Genomic DNA, 16,485 nt, shown 5'->3' on the forward strand with positions numbered 1-16,485 from the left:
ATTCCTATCTCTTGAAGAATTTTCCACAGTTTGTTGTGATCCACACAGTCAAAGGCTTTGGTGTAGTAAATAAAGCAAAAGTAGATGTTTTTTTGGAACTGTCTTGCTTTTGCAATGACCCAACAGATGTTGGCAATTTGATCTCTGGTTCCTCTGCCTTCTCTAAATCCAGCTTGAACATCTGGAAGTTCACGCTTCATGTACTGTTAAAGCCTGGCTTGGAATATTTTGAGCATTACTTTGCTAGCATGTGAGATGTGTGCAATTGTGTGGTAGTTTGAACATTCTTTGGCATTGCCTTTCTTTGGGATTGGAATGAAAGCTGACCTTTTCCAGTCCTGTGGCCACAGCTGAGTTTTCCCAATTTGCTGGCATATTGAGTGCAGCACTTTCACAGCATCATCTTTTAGGATTTGAAATACCTCCACTGGAATTCCATCACCTCCACTAGCTTTGTTCGTAGTGATGCTTCCCAAGGCCCACTTGACTTCGCGTTCTAGGATGTCTGGCTCTAGGTGGGTGATCACACCATCGTAGTTATCTGGGTCATGAAGATCTTTTTTGTATAGTTCTTCTGTGTATTCTTGCTACCTTTTCTGAATATCTTCTGCTTCTGTTAGGTCCATATCATTTCTGTCCTTTATTGAACCCTTCTTTGCATGAAACGTTCCCTTGATATCTCTAATTTTCTTGAAGAGATCTCTAGTCTTTCCCATTCTATTGTTTTCCTCTATTTCTTTGCACTGATCACTGAGGAAGGCTTTCTTATTTCTCCTTGCTATTCTGCATTCAAATGGGTTTATCTTTTCTTTTCTCCTTTGCCTTTAGCTTGTCTTCTTTTCACAGCTATTTGTAAGGCCTCCGTAGACAACCATTTTGGCCTTTTGCATTTCTTTTTCTTGGAGATAGTCTTGAATACTGCCTCCTGTACAATGTCAGGAACCTCTGTTCAAGGTTCTTCAGGTACTCTATCAGATCTAATCCCTTGAATCTGTTTGTCACTTCCACTGTATAATAGTAAATGATATAATTTAGGTCATACCCGAATGGTCTAGTGGTTTTCCCTTTCTTCAATTTAAGTCTAAATTTTTCAATAAGGAGTTCATGATCTGAGCCACAGTCAGCTCCTGGTCTTGTTTTTGGTGACTGTATAGAGCTTCTCCATCTTTGGCTGCAAAGAATATAATCAGTCTGATTTCGATGTGGACCATCTGGTGATGTCCATGTGTCAAGTCATCTCTTGTGTTGTTGAAAGAGGGTGTTTGCTATGACCAGTGCATTCTCTTGGCAAAACTCTGTTCTTTGCCCTGCTTCATTTTGTACTCCAAGACCAAATTTGCCTGTTACTCCAGGTGTTTCTTGACTTCCAACTTTTGCATTCCAGTCCCCTATAATGAAAAGGACATCTTTTTTGGCTATTAGTTCTAGACGGTCTTGTAGGTCTTCATAGAACCATTCAAATTCAGCTTCTTCAGCATTACTGGTTGGGGTATAGACTTGGATTACTGTGATAATGAATGGTTTGCCTTGGAAACGAACAGAGATCTTTCTGTCATTTTTGAGAATGTTCCCAAGAACTGCATTTTGGACTCTTGTTGACTATGATGGCTACTCCATTTCTTCTAAGGATTATCTTCATTACCTCCACCATACTTTGGTCTCATGTCAAACAACAGGGAGGGAACACAGCCCCGACTATCAACAGAAAATTGGATTAAAAAGTTACTGAGCATGGCCCAGCCTGTTAGAACAGGACCCAGTTTTCCCCTCAGTCTCTCCCATCAGGAAGCATCCATAAGCCTCTTATCCTTATCCATCAGAGAGCAGACAGAATGAAAACTACAGTCACAGAAAACTAATTCAAACTGATCACATGGACCACAGCCTTGTCTAACAATGAAATTATGAGCCATGCCATGTAGGGCCACCCAAGATGGATGGGTCATGGTAGAGAGTGCTGTCAAGACATGGTCAATGGAGAAGGGAAGGGCAAACTACTTCAGTCTTCTTGCCTTGAGAACCCCATGAACAGTATGAAAAGGCAAAAAGATATTAGGTATTAGGCATATTTAAATGGTTGGAAGATTATTTTGTGGGGTAGGCAAATAAAGGTAGTATCTCATTCAGTTTCCCTAAGAGATACTCTGATTGGAACTCTTAAGGTTTAACTGCTTAGAAAAATATGTTTGTGTATATTTATAATGGTTTATTGAGAACTGTTAGCAATATTTGGAATATGTCCCTAATTATTTGAGGTGAGCCTTTCATTAAGAGCCTCTTGATGAAAGTGAAAGAAGAGAGTGAAAAAGTTGGCTTAAAACTCAACATTCAAAAACTAACAGCATGATATCCATTCCCATCACTTTATGGCAAATAGACAAGGAAACAATGGAAACAGTGACAGACTTGAGTTTTTTGGCTCCAAAATCACTGCAGATGATGACTGCGGCCATGAAATGAAAAGGCACTTGCTCCTTGGAAGTAAAGCTATGATCAACCTAAACAGCATATTAAAAAGCAGAGACATTACTTCGCCAGCAAAGGTCCATCTAGTCAAAGCTATGGTTTTTTCCAGTAGTCATGTATGGATGTGAGAGTTGGACTGTAAAGAAAGCTGAGTGATAAAGAATTGATGCTTTTGAACTGTGGTGTTGGAGAAGACTCTTGAGAGTCCCTTGGACTGCAAGGAGTTCCAACCAATCCATCCTAAAGGAAATCAGTCCTGAATATTCATTGGAAGGACTGACGCTGAAGCTGAAACTCCAATACTTTGGCCACTTGATGCAAAGAACTGCCTCATTGGAAAAGACCCTGATGCTGGGAAAGATTGAAGGCAGGAGGAGAAGGGGACGACAGAGGATAATATGGATAGATGGTATCACCGACTCGATGGGCATGAGTTTGAGCAAGCTCTGGGAGTTGGTGATGGACAGGGAAGCCTGGCGTGCTGCAGTCCATGGGATCGCAAAGAGTTGGACATGACTGAGCAACTGACTGATTTGAGGTGATGTCATTGAAGTTAACCTTAACTTTGCACAAAACATCTCTTGGTTTAACTGGATAGGACATTTGTGTATCTAGATTTGATATTAATTATTAGGGCCAGTTGATCAAGAAAATGACTAGGAATCACTAAGTCCAAGAATTATTTTAGCGAAATGGGATCCAGATAAAATCATTTTCTATAGGTTTCAATTTAAACTTTTCAGTGTGATATTGAAGGCTTTCGATGAACTTGCTCCATTATCCCTATCCCATTTTGTCTCTTACTAATCTACTCCTGCAACCCGCCCACCATATTCTGTCTTGGAATCATTCTCCAGTTGTTATTGCTGTTTTTATGTTTAATAAATTTTGTGTTTTTATATTAGAGCTCCTTCTTTTTTGTTCTTTTTCCACAATACTTGACACAGTGCTGGTTATAGTTGGGATACCTGAATACTTGTCAACTTAAATATTATTTGGGGCCTTTGGAGATGTTCATATAAAACAAAGTTTTGTAACAGGCCTGTTTTCCTCAGGTCTTGCTAAGCCTATGAATTGTCACCTATGCTTAGGTGAGTAGCTAGCTCCACTGGTAATATTTCACTGGTTTCTAGAATCATTAGACAGTGAAATGGAGAAGATTACCTCTATGATGGTGGAAAAAGTTTTCTGTTGTGTATCATTTGATGTTCTGTTTTATTTGCATTTGGGTCTTATCTCTTTCTTTTTCTCTTAGATCTTGTGAAAAATAACTTGTAATTTATCTGTGACTACCTTACAGAGAAGATCTCTTTATACCAGAGAACTTCTGAAGCCATTTAATTCCCAAGAACATTACCAAGAAAACCTACTTGCCTTGCCTGCAGGGTGCCCTCATAGAGGGTCATTTTCATCTGACTGGTCTATAAATACTCATCGCTTAGCTCTTCTTTTTTCCCCCTACCCTTTTATTGAAGTATACATACAGAAAAGGTCACAAATCGTAATTGTACAACTTGATGAATTACTATAAAGTGAATACACTAATGTTACCAGAACTCAGGTCAAGAAATAAAAGTATTGGTAGCATCTCATAACCCCCATCTTACGCCCCAACCCTATCACTATACCATCTTCCTTCTCCAAAGTGAATGACTATCCTGATATCTAACATCATAGATTACTTTCCCATTATGAACTTGATATAAATGAAATCAAACAGTACATATTCTGGGGTGGCTTTTTTTGGCTCAGTGTCATGCTTTTTTGATATCCATGATGTTGCATGCAAGTGTAGTTTTTTATTTGTATTACTGTATATTATTCACTTGTTTGAATATACCACAGTTTATTCATTCATTCTATTGATAATGAGTTTTTGGATTGTACAGTGTTTGGGGTTAGTATAAATAACAGTACTATAAATATTAGTCTTTTGGTTATTTGTACTTGAATTTCTGTGGGGTATATACCTAGGATTGGAATTTCTGGGTCATAGGGAATGCCCATTTTCAAATTTATTGATACTGACAGCTTTTCTCGTGATTGTACCAATTTGCATTCCCAATGTATGGCAATATATGAGAATTCTAGTTATTCCACATCCTTGCTAATACTTGTTATTGTCACTGTTTAAATTATAGGCATTCTGGTGGGTCGGTTTGTAGTAATACCACATTGTGATTTTAACTGGCATTTCTCAGAAGATTAATGAAGTTGTACTCCTTTTCATATGTTTATTATGTTTGGTTATCTTCTTTTGTGAAGTGACTATACAAATCTCTTGTATATTTTTATTGGATTGTTTGTTCTTTTCTTATAAATTTGTGGATTCTTTTTAATTTTAGATTTTTAAAAATTAATTTATTTTTTATTGAAGGATAATTGCTTTACAGAATTTTGTTGTTTTCTGTCAAACCTCAACATGAATCAGCCGTAGGTATACATATATCCCCTCCCTTTTGAACCTCTGTCCCATCTCCCTCCCAATCCCATCCCTCTAGGTTGATACAGAGCCCCTGTTTGAGTTTCCTGAGCCATACAGCAAATTCCCACTGGCTATCTATTTTACATATAGTAATGTAAGTTTCCATGTTACTCTTTCCATACATCTCACCCTCTCCTCACCTCTTCCCATGTCCATAAATCTATTCTCTATGTCTGTTTCTCTATTGTTGCCCTGTAAATAAATTCTTCAGTACCGTTTTTCTAGATTCCATATATATACGTTAGAATATGTTATTTATCTTTCTCTTTCTGACTTCACTCTGTATAATAGGTTCTAGGTTCATCCACCTCATTAGAACTGATTCAAATGCTTTCTTTTTTTATGGCTGAGCAATATTCCGTTGTGTGTATGTACCACAACTTCTTTACCCATTCATCTGTCTATGGACATCTAGGTTGCTTCCATGTTCTAGTTATTGTAAATGGTGCTGCAGTGAACATTAGGATACATGTGTCTCTTTCAATTTTGGTTTCCTCAGGGTATATGCTTAGGAGTGGGATTCCTGGGTCTTATGGTGGTTTAATTCCTAGTTTTTTAAGGAATCTCCATACCGTCTTCCATAGTGGCTGTGTCAATTTACATTCCCACCAACACTGCAAGAGGCTTCCCTTTTCTCCATACCCTCTCCAGCATTTATTGTTTGTATACTTTTTGATTATGGCCATTCTGACCACTGTGAGGTGGTATCTCGTAGTTTTGATTTGCATTTCTCTTATAATGAGTGATGTTGAGCATCTCTTCATGTGTTTGTTAGCCATCTGTATGTCTTCTTTGGAGAAATGTCTGTTTAGGTGTTTTTCCCACTTTTTGATTGGGTTATTTGTTTTCTGGTATTGAGTTGTATGAGCTGCTTATATATTTTGGAAATTAATCCTTTGTCAGCTGTTTCATTTGCTGTTATTTTCTCCCATTCTGAGGGTTGTCTTTTTACCTTGCTTATAGTTTCCTTTGCTGTGCAAAAGCTTTTAAGTTTAATCATGTCCCACTTGTCTACTTTTTTTTTTTTTTCCCATTACTCTAGGAGGTGGGTTATAGAGGATCTTGCTTTGATTTATGTCATTGAGTGTTCTGCCTATGTTTTCCTCTAAGAGTTTTATACTTTCTGGTCTTACATTTAAGTCATTAATTCATTTTGAGTTTATCTTTGTGTATGGTGTTAGTAAGTGTTCTAATTTTATTCTTTTACATGTACCTGTCCAATCCCAGCATCATTTATTGAAGAGACTGTCATTGCCTCATTGTGTTATTCTTGCCTCATTTGTCAAAAATAAGGCACCCTTAGGTGCCTGGGTTTATTTCTGGGCTTTCTGTCTTGTTCTATTGGTCTATATTTTTGTTTTTGTGCCAGTACCATAGCATACTTGATGGCTGTAGCTTTGTAGTGTAATCTGAAGTCAGGAAGGTTGATTCCTCCAGCTCCAGTTTTCTTTCTCAAGACTGCTTTGGCTATTCGGGGTCTTTATTGTTTCTATATGAATTGTGAAATTTTTGTTCTAATTCTGTCACAAATGCCGTTGGTAATTTGATAGGGATCACATTGAATCTGTAGATTGCATTTTGTAGTATAGTCATTTTCACAATATTGATTCTTCCTACCCAGGAACATGGAATATCTCTCCATCTGTTTATGTCATATTTGATTTCTTTCATTATTGTCTTATAATTTTCTGTGTACAGTTCTTTTGTCTCCTTAGGTAGGTTTGTTCCTAGATATTTAATTCTTTTTGTTGTAATGGTGAATAGGATTTATTCCTTAATTTCTCTTTCTCATTTTTCATTGTTAGTATATAGAAATGCAAGTGATTTCTGTGTATTGATTTTGTATCCTGTAACTTTGCTAAATTCACTGGTTAGCTCTAGAAATTTTCTGATACTATGTTTAGGGTTTTCTATGTGCAGTATCATGTCATCTGCAAACAGTGAGAGCTTTATTTCTTCTTTTCTGATCTGGATTCTTTTTATTTTTTTTTTCTTCTCTGATTGCTGTAACTAGGACTTCCAGAACTATGTTGAATAATAGTGGTGAAAGTGGACACCCTTGTCTTGTTCCTGATCTTAGGGGGAATGCTTTCAGTGTTTCACCATTGAGAATAATGTTTGCTATAGGCTTACCATATATGGCCGTTACTATGTTAAGGTAAGTTCCTTCTGTGCCCATTTTTTGAAGAGTTTTAATCATAAATGGGTGCTGAATTTTGTCAAAGTTTTTTTTTCTGCCTCCATTGAGATTATCATATGGTTTTTATCTTTCAATTTGTAATATGGTGTACCACATTGATTGATTTGTGTATATTGAAGAATCCCTGCATCCCTGGAATGAACCCAACTTGATTATGGCGTATGAGCTTTTTGATGTGTTGCTGAATTCTGTTTCCTAAAATTTTGTTGAGGATTTTTACATCTATGTTCATCAGTGATATTAGCCTGTAGTTTTTTTGTGCTGTCTTTGTCTGCTATTGGTATCAGGGTGATGGTAGCCTCATAGAATGAGTTTGGAAGTGTTCTTTCCTCTGCAATTTTTCAAAAGAATTTTAGAAGGATAGGCATTAGCTCTTCTTTAAATGTTCGAAAGAATTCTCCGGTGTAGCCATCTGGTCCTGGGCTTTTTTTGGGGGGAGATTTTTGATCACAGCTTCAATTTCAGTGCTTGTGATTGGGTTGTTCATAATTTCTATTTGTTCCTGATTCAGTCTTGAAAGACTGAACTCCTCTAAGAATCTGTCCATTTCTTCCAGGTTATCCATTTTATTGCCATTTAGTTGTTCATAATAGTCTCTTATAATGCTTTGTATTTCTCCATTGTCTGTAGTAACCTTTCCCTTTTCATTTCTAATTTAGTTGATTTGATTCTTCTCTTTTTTTCTTGATGGGTCTGGCTAAAAGGTTTGTCAATTTTGTTTATCTTCTCAAAGCACCAGCTTTTAGCTTGAAAGAGATGGGAATACCAGACCACCTGACCTGCCTCATGAGAAACCTATATGCAGGTCAGGAAGCAACAGTTAGAACTGGACATGGAACAACAGACTGGTTCTAAATAGGAAAAGGAGTACGTCAAGGCTGTATATTGTCATCCTGATCATTTAACTTCTATGCAGAGTACATCATGAGAAACGCTGGGCTGGAAGAAGCACAAGCTGGAATCAAGATTGCCAGGAGAAATATCAATAACCTCAGATATGCAGATGACACCACCCTTAATGGCAGAAAGTGAAGAGGAACTAAAAAGCCTCTTGATGAAAGTGCAAGTAGAGAGTGAAAAAGTTGGCTTAAAGCTCAACATTCAGAAAACGAAGATCATGGCATCTAGTCCCATCACTTCATGGGAAATAGATGGGGAAACAGTGGAAACAGTGTCAGACTTTATTTTTTGGGGCTCCAAAATCACTGCAGATGGTGACTGCAGCCGTGAAATTAAAAGACGCTTACTCCTTGGAAGAAAAGTTATGACCAACCTAGATAGCATATTGAAAAGCAGAGACATTACTTTGCCAACAAAGGTCCATCTAATCAAGGCTGTGGTTTTTCCTGTGGTCATGTATGGATGTGAGAGTTGGACTGTGAAGAAAGCTGAGCACCGAAGAATTGATGCTTTTGAACTGTGGTGTTGGAGAAGACTCTTGAGAGTCCCTTGGACTGCAAGGAGATCCAACCAGTCCATCCTAAAGGAGATCAGTCCTGGGTGTTCATTGGTAGGACTGATGCTGAAGCTGAAACTGCAGTACTTTGGCCACCTCATGCGAAGAGTTGACTCATTGGAAAAGACTCTGATGCTGGGAGGGATTGGGGGCAGGAGGAGAAGGGGACGACAGAGGATTAGATGGCTGGATGGCATCACCGACTCGATGCACATGAGTTTGGGTGAACTCCGGGAGTTGATGATGGACAGGGAGGCCTGGTGTGCTGCGATTCATGGGGTCGCAACGAGTGGGACACGACTGAGCGACTGAACTGAACTGAATCTTTACTATTGTTTCAATTTTTAAAAATTTATTTCTGTTTGGATGGAATGTCCTGAAGGTATCAATGAGCTCCATCTCATCTAATGTACCATTTAAGACTTGTGTTTCCTTATTAATTTTCTGTTTTGATGATCTGTCCATTGGTGTGAGTGGGGTGTTAAAGTCTCCTACTATTATTGGGTTACTGTCAGTTTCTCCTTTTATGTCTGTTAGTGTTTGTCTTATGTATTGAGGTGCTCCTATGTTGTGTGCATAGATATTTACAGTTGTTATGTCTTCCTCTTGGATTGATCCCTTGATCATTATGTAGTTGTCCTTCCTTATCTCTTGTAATCTTCTTTATTTTAAGGTGTATTTTGTCTGATATAAGGATTTTGACTCCAGCTTTCTTTCACTTCCCATTTGCATGGAATATATTTTTCCATCCTTTCACTTTCAATCTATATGTGTCTTTAGGTCTGAAGTGAGTTTCTTGTAGACAGCATATATATGGGTCTTGTTTTGTATCCATTCAGTTAGTCTGTGTCTTTTGGTTGGAGCATTTAATCCATTTGAAGTAATTATTGATATATATGTTCCTATTGCCATTTTCTTAATTGTTTGCAGTTGATTTTGTAGATCTTTTTCCTTCTCTTGTATTTCTTGACTATATAAGTCCCTTTAACATTTGTTGTAAAGCTTGTTTGGTGGTACTAAATTCTCTTAACTTTTGCTTGTCTGAAAAGCTTTTGATTTCTCCATCAATTTTGAATGAGATCCTTGCTGGGTACAGTAATCTTGGTTGTAGATTTTTCCCTTTCAGTACTTTAAATGTATACTACCATTCCCTTCTGACCTGCAGAGTTTCTGCTGAAAGATCAGCTGTTAAGCATTTGGAGTTTCCCTTGTATGTTAATTGTTGCTTCTCCCTAACTGCTTTTAATATTCTTTCTTTGTGTTCAGTCTTTGTTAGTTTGATTAGTATGTGTCTTGATCTGTTTCTCCTTGGGTTTGTCCTGTATGGGACTCTTTGTGCCTTTTAGACTTCATTGACTATTTCCTTTTCCATGGTGGGGAAATTTTCAACTATAATTTCTTCAAAAATATTCTCATACCCTTTCTTTTACTCTTCTTCTTCTGGGACCCCTATAATTCAAATGTTGGTGTGTTTGATATAGTCCCACAGGTCTCTGAGACTGTCCTCAGGTCTTTTCATTCTTTTTACTTTATTCTGCTCTTCAGAAGTTATTTCCATCATTTTATCTTCCAACTCACTAATTCTTTCTGCTTCAGATATTCTGCTATTGATTAATTTCAGTAATTGTGTTGTTTGTCTCTGTATGTTTATTCTTTAATTCTTCTAGGTCTTTGTTAATTGATTCTTGCATTTTCTCCATTTTGGTTTCAAGGTTTTTGATCATCTTTACTATCATTATTCTCAATTCTTTTTCAGGTAGTTTGCCTATTTCCTCTTCATTTATTTGGACTTCTGTATTTCTAGTTTGTTTCTTCATTTGTGCAGTATTTCTCTGCCTTTTCATTATTATTTTTTTTAAGTTATTGTGTTTCAGGTCTCCTTTCCCAAGCTTCAAGGAAAGTTGAATTCTTTCCTTAAAGAAGGTTGAATTCTTTCTTCCTTTTGGTTTCTGCCCTCCTAAGATTGGTGCAGTGGTTTGTGTGAGCTTTGTATAGGGTGAGATTTGTGCTGAGTTTTTGATTGGTTGTTTGTGTTTCCTCTGATGGGCAAGGCTGAGTGAGGTGGTGGTCCTGTCTGCTAATGATTGGGTTTGTATTTTTGTTTTGTTTTTTGTTTAGATGAGGCGTCCTGCACAGGGTGCTACTGGTGGTTGTGTGATGCAAGGTCTTATATTCAGGTGGTTTCCTTTGTGTGAGTTCTCACTATTTGATACGCCCTAGGGCTAGTTCTCTGGTAGTCTAGGGTCTTGGAGTCAGTGCTCCTACTCCAAAGGCTAAGGGTTTGATCTCTGGTCAGGAACAAAGATTCAACAAGTGACTCATTATGGCATTAAGTGACATTAAAACATATATCCAAAAACGAGAAACCAAAGATGAACCCCAGACAAATGGCAGTTACAAAGTCAGGCAAATAATAATTAAAATGATGGACTATACACACGTATATATACACCTATGAGCAAAATGAAAAAATAAAGTACAGTAGATTGACCCAGTGAACAATGGAAATCAAAAATTATATTTACCAGTTAAGAACAAAACTACCTTAAGCACACACTGAAAAACAAAACTAAAGCAAGGTGCCAAGTGGGGAATAAAGCAATAAAACCAAAACTAACAAATATGTTGAGAGGAAAGAAAAGAGAAAGAAAGAATAGATATGCAAAGTAAATAGAGTTAGATGAAGAAGATTTATATACATTAAAGATTAACTGCAAGGGGAAAAGAACAGTAGGAAAGGCAAACAAAGGAATAAATATAGAAAAAATATCAGGTTTGAAAAAAACTAAAAAATGTAAATTATAAAAAAGAAAAGGAAAAAAACAGAAGAAAGGAAAAAGGGAGAAAAAAGGGAAAACTCCAGAGAACTGCAAAAGCCCAATGTAGAGGCAGAGGTTTATAACAACAATAGAAAGTGTGACTGAATATACACATATACATATACACTCATGAGCAAAGTGAAAACAGTCCAACAAAAATAAAGTACAGTACATTGACCCAGCGAACAAAGGAAACCAAAAATTTTATCTACCGGAACAAAACTTATTCAAGCATGAACTAGAAAATAAAACTAAAGCAAGGTGCCAATTGGGGAAGAAAGCAATGAAAATAAAACTAACAAATATATTGAGAGGAAAGAGAAAGAAAAAGAAAGAATAGATACGCAAAGTTAAAGGTAAAGAAGATTTACATATGTTAAAGTATAACTGCAAGGGGAAAAGAACAGTAGGAAAAGCAAAGAAAGGAATAAATGTAGAAAAAAATAATAGGCTTTAAAAGTTAAAAATTAAAATTAAAGAAAAGAAAAAAAAGAGGAAAACTCCACAGAACTTCAAAAGCCCAACGTACAGGCATAGATTTATGACAACAATAAAAAATGTGACTGAGGAAAAAAAAAGCTCAAAAGCTTAATTGGATTTCTTAATGCCAATAAAATCGACAACTACAACAGAGGGGGAAAAATCCTATAAAATCTACAGAACAGGTCAAAAAATAAGAATAATAAATGTTTTTCTTTAGTCACTGCTGTCAGAGTCCTTTCCCTCACTAGGGGTCACAGTCCACCTCACCTCCCTAGGATGCCCTCCAGCACTGTGCTGATCTCTGGACCTGCTGAGGGGGCAGCTCAGATTCTAATCTGGTCCTACTCCTGTGTGTTCTTGCCTCCAATGTCCACAGCTATCAGAGCTTGTGTGTTTTCTTTTGTGGGAGCTCTCAATGGCCTTTTAAATATTCCATCGACACAGAGTATGCTTAGTTGATCATGTGGATTTAAATGCAGCTTGTACACCTGATAGGAAGGTTTTGGGTCTTCTTCCTTAGCCACACTGCCCATGGGTTTCAATTGTGGTTTTATTTCCACTTCTACATGTGGGTCGTCCACTGGAGTTTAGCTCCTGAGGCTGCCCTGGAAGGCTTGGGTTTGCCCCTATGAGAGCCAGGTATGGAGGTGGTGCAGCTGCTTGGGTCTCAGGGGTTCTGGCAGCAACAGGTAGTTGGGGGGTGCGCGGCTAGGGCAGCAGGAAATATAGTGCTCTAGAAGGGTATGGCAACCAGTAATGGCCAATATGCTCCAGTATTCTTACCTGGAGGACCCCCTCTCTGACAGAGAAGGCTGGCAGGCCACAGTCTATGGGGTCGCAAAGAGTCAGGCACGACCAAAGTGACCCTGTGTGCATAGATGCAAGACTTTTTTTTGTCTGTGGCACTTCTGCCCCAGTGAGAGTTGAGCGTAAAGGTGGTGCAGCTGCTTGGCTTGAAGGGACCCTGGCGGTGCCAAGTGTTCAAAGACAGACTGCTTCCACGGCAGGAGTTATGGCCCTATCAGAGCCTTTTTTTCAAGCTTCTTGTAGCTGGTGATCAGAAGGCCTCTTTGGCCAGTCTTTCTCCATAGCTCCATCCCTTCAAGCACTTAGAGGGTCCTTCTCTGTTGTTCGGCACGTCAGGCACATAGAAGGGCCCCCCTGGCTGGGTTCCTACTCTGTAGATGGGTGTGTCAGGCACTTGAAGGAGCACCCTGGGTGTGGTCCCACTCTGTAGTTCAGTGTGCCTGGCATTTGATGGGCAGGCTGTCTATTGTTCAGCTGCTGATGCTGGCCTGTGGGGAGAGAGAGGCTATGGTGATGGCTCTACCCTCCATGCGTGACTCAGTAGTATCGCCTTGCTTCCATGGCTTCCTAGCTTTCTTCCACCAGCATTTCCCACCACGATCTCCTCCCTCACATCCCCTCGATCCGTCTCTCCACAGTCAACAGCAGCCCCCACGCTGGGATTGCTCCCAAATCCCTAAACTCCAGCTCCCAGCTGCTGCGCCTTCCAGGAGACCAGTGTTCCTGTCCCAGGTATGTATGGCTTCGGCAAGGACTGTCTGATTCTCATTCCATTTAGGCTGCCACAGATCAGCTGTTTCACACTCAGCTTTAAATATTTCTCTTCTGACTCAGACAATTGCCCTGCTGTGGGGATCGGACCCCTGCTTCAGTCCCCCCACCCACTGAGGGCAGGTCCAGTCCTACCAACACTCCTGTTTTTCCCCCTTGTTCCTTCATCCTACTGAGTGTTGTGTGCTTGTGTATATTCTTTTCCACTGGTCAGGTTCTCCTGTCTGCTGTCAGCTGATGTTCTGCATGCACTTCTGTGTCTGAAGGTATATTCCTGATGTGTCTGTGGAGAGAGATGTACTCCACATCCACCTACTCCTCCACCATCTTGTTTGCCTCTGTTTTTTAATATCCTGTCAAGGTTAGTCATAGCCTCTTTTCCAAAGAGCATGTGTCTTTATTTCATGGCTGCAGTCACCATCTGCAATGATTTTGGAGCCCAGAAAAATAAAGTCTCTCAGTGTTTCCACTGTTTCCCCATCTACTTGCCATGAAGTGATGGGACTGGATGCCATGATCTTAGTTTTCTGAATGTTGAGTTTTAAGCCAGATTTTTAGTTTCCTCTTTCACTTTCATCAAGAGGCTCTTTAGTTCTTCTTTGCTTTCTGCCATAAGGGTGGTGTCATTTGCATATCTGAGGTTATTGATATTTCTCCCTGTAATCTTGATTCCAGCTTGTGCTTCATCCAGTCCAGCATTTCACATGATGTACTCGGCATAGAAGTTAAGCAAGCAGGGTGACAATATACAACCTTGATGTACTCCTATTTGGAACCAGTCTGTTGTTCCATGTCCAATTCTAACTGTTGCTTCTTGACCTGCATACAGATTTCTCAGGAGACAGGTTAGATGGTCTGGTATTCCCATCTCTTGAAGAATTTTCCAGTTTGTTGTGATCCACACAGTCAAAGGCTTTGGTGTAGTCAATAAAGCAGAAGTAGATGTTTTTTTCTGCAACCGTCTTGCTTTTTCGATGATCCAATGGATGTTGAGAATTTGATCTCTGGTTCCTCTGCCTTTTCTGAATTCAGCTTGAACATCTGGAAGTTCACAGTTCACATACTGTTGAAGTCTGGCTTGGAGAATTTTGAGCATTACTTTGCTGGCGTGTGAGATCTGGATCTCAAAATATTTGCTTTTGCATGTTCATTGCAGCATTCAAAATAGCTAAGATGTGGAAACAATAGAAATGTCCATCGATACATAAGTGGATATAGAAAATGTGGTATATACATACAATAGGGTACTATTTCACATTAAAAAAGAGATTCTGCCACATGTGACAACATGGATGAACCTTGAGGACATTATGCTAAGTGAAATAAGCCAGACACAGAAAGGCAAATAGTACATGATTCCACTTATATGAGGTATCTAAAATAGTCAAATTTATAGAATCAGAGAGTGGAATGGTGGTTTCCTAGAGCCAAGGGTGGGGAGAGAAAATGTGGTTACTAATCAACAGGCATTAAATTTCACTTAAGCAATATTAGGACTTCCATGGTGGCTCAGATGGTAAAGCGTCTGTCTACAATGTGGGAGACCCAGGTTCAATCCCTGGGTCAGGAAGATCCCCTGGAGAAGGAAATGGCAACCCACTCCAGTACTATTTGCCTGGAAAATCCTGTGGATGGAGGAGCCTGGTAGGCTACAGTTCATGGGGTCACAAAGAGTCAGACACGACTGAGCAACTTCACTTCACTTCTTCTTCTAAGCAATATAAGTTCTAGAGATCTGCTATAGAAGATATATAGTCAAAAATAATGTGTTGTACACTTAAAATTTAAGAGGGTGAGTCGCATGTTATGAGTTCTAACCACAGTAAAATAAAATTAAGGGAGAAAACCCTCCTGGGATTTTTGTTTTGATTGGATTAAATCTAAAAATGAGTTTAGGGAGAACTTTCCTTTACTATATTGAATCTTCCAATCTATGAATATGGTATATATCTCCACTAATTTAGGTCTTTAATTTTTCTTGGTAATATTTTATAGTTTTCTATGTATGGCACTTGTACATCTTTCATTAGATTTATTTTAAGACATTTTATATTTTTGAAGCCATTTAAAATGTTATCTGCAGTTGATGCTGTGATCCATTTCCTAAGTCCATGTCTTGGTTGAAGAAAATTGTCTCAAGGACAGTTGTCTCATCTCCCAAGGAGATGCTTCCTTGCATTATCATGCATCCAGTGCCTGATTAATGAGGAGGTATAAAGGCTTGCCTTTTACTCCCCAAATACAGAAACCTTTGAAAGGCCATATTAGCTCCAGAGCTATCTATAACTTTGCCTAGGGTCTTTTGGAGATTGTTTTTTCCCCCATATACATATATATATATATATATTTTTAATCTCTTATACATATGTTGATCCCCAAAGCACTTTCTAATAAAAGTAGTGCTTGATAAACTATGTCACCCAGTCTGCTTCACAGGAAAACCAACCTGGGACCATATAATTTTAAAACTTCATTTTAAAATTGCTTCTGGCGTATGCCTAGAAATATAGTTTCTGTTCAATATTGGCTTTGTATACAGCAGTATACAAAGTATACAAAAAAAAAATTGTGTTGAACTCATAGTACTAACAAACTATCTGTAGGTCTTGTGTTTTTTCTATGTATACCATCACACCTTTTATGAAAAATGATGTTTTATCTTTTTATTTTTTCCTCTCCAATATCTACATGTAAGATTTTTTTCTTACCTTATTGCACTGGCTTGAACCTTCAGAAAAATGCTGTTTAGGAACAGTAATAGCACGACAGAGGGAAGGAAAAAAAAAGAAATAGTAATAAGATGCATCTTTGTCCTATTCCCAATCTAAGAGGGAAAAGCATTTAATGTTTCACCTCCATAATGTATGCTATAGTTTTAAGTTTTTTCTAGTTATTTATCACTTTAAAAGTTCTTTTTTAGAACTGGTTTACTGAGAGTTTTGTTATAATCATAAATGGAAATAGCATTTTATCAAATGGTTTTCCTGCATCTATTGAG

General features: G+C 38.3%; 1 protein-coding gene across 15 annotated transcripts in view; it reads left to right on the top strand.

The window, feature by feature from the left end:
• Positions 1 to 16,485, top strand: part of EDA (ectodysplasin A) — a 480,070-nt gene that overhangs the window by 90,021 nt on the left and 373,564 nt on the right. The window lies entirely within an intron of this gene.

Source organism: Bubalus bubalis, chromosome X (assembly GCF_019923935.1).
Source record: "Bubalus bubalis isolate 160015118507 breed Murrah chromosome X, NDDB_SH_1, whole genome shotgun sequence".
Lineage (NCBI taxonomy): Eukaryota > Metazoa > Chordata > Mammalia > Artiodactyla > Bovidae > Bubalus > Bubalus bubalis.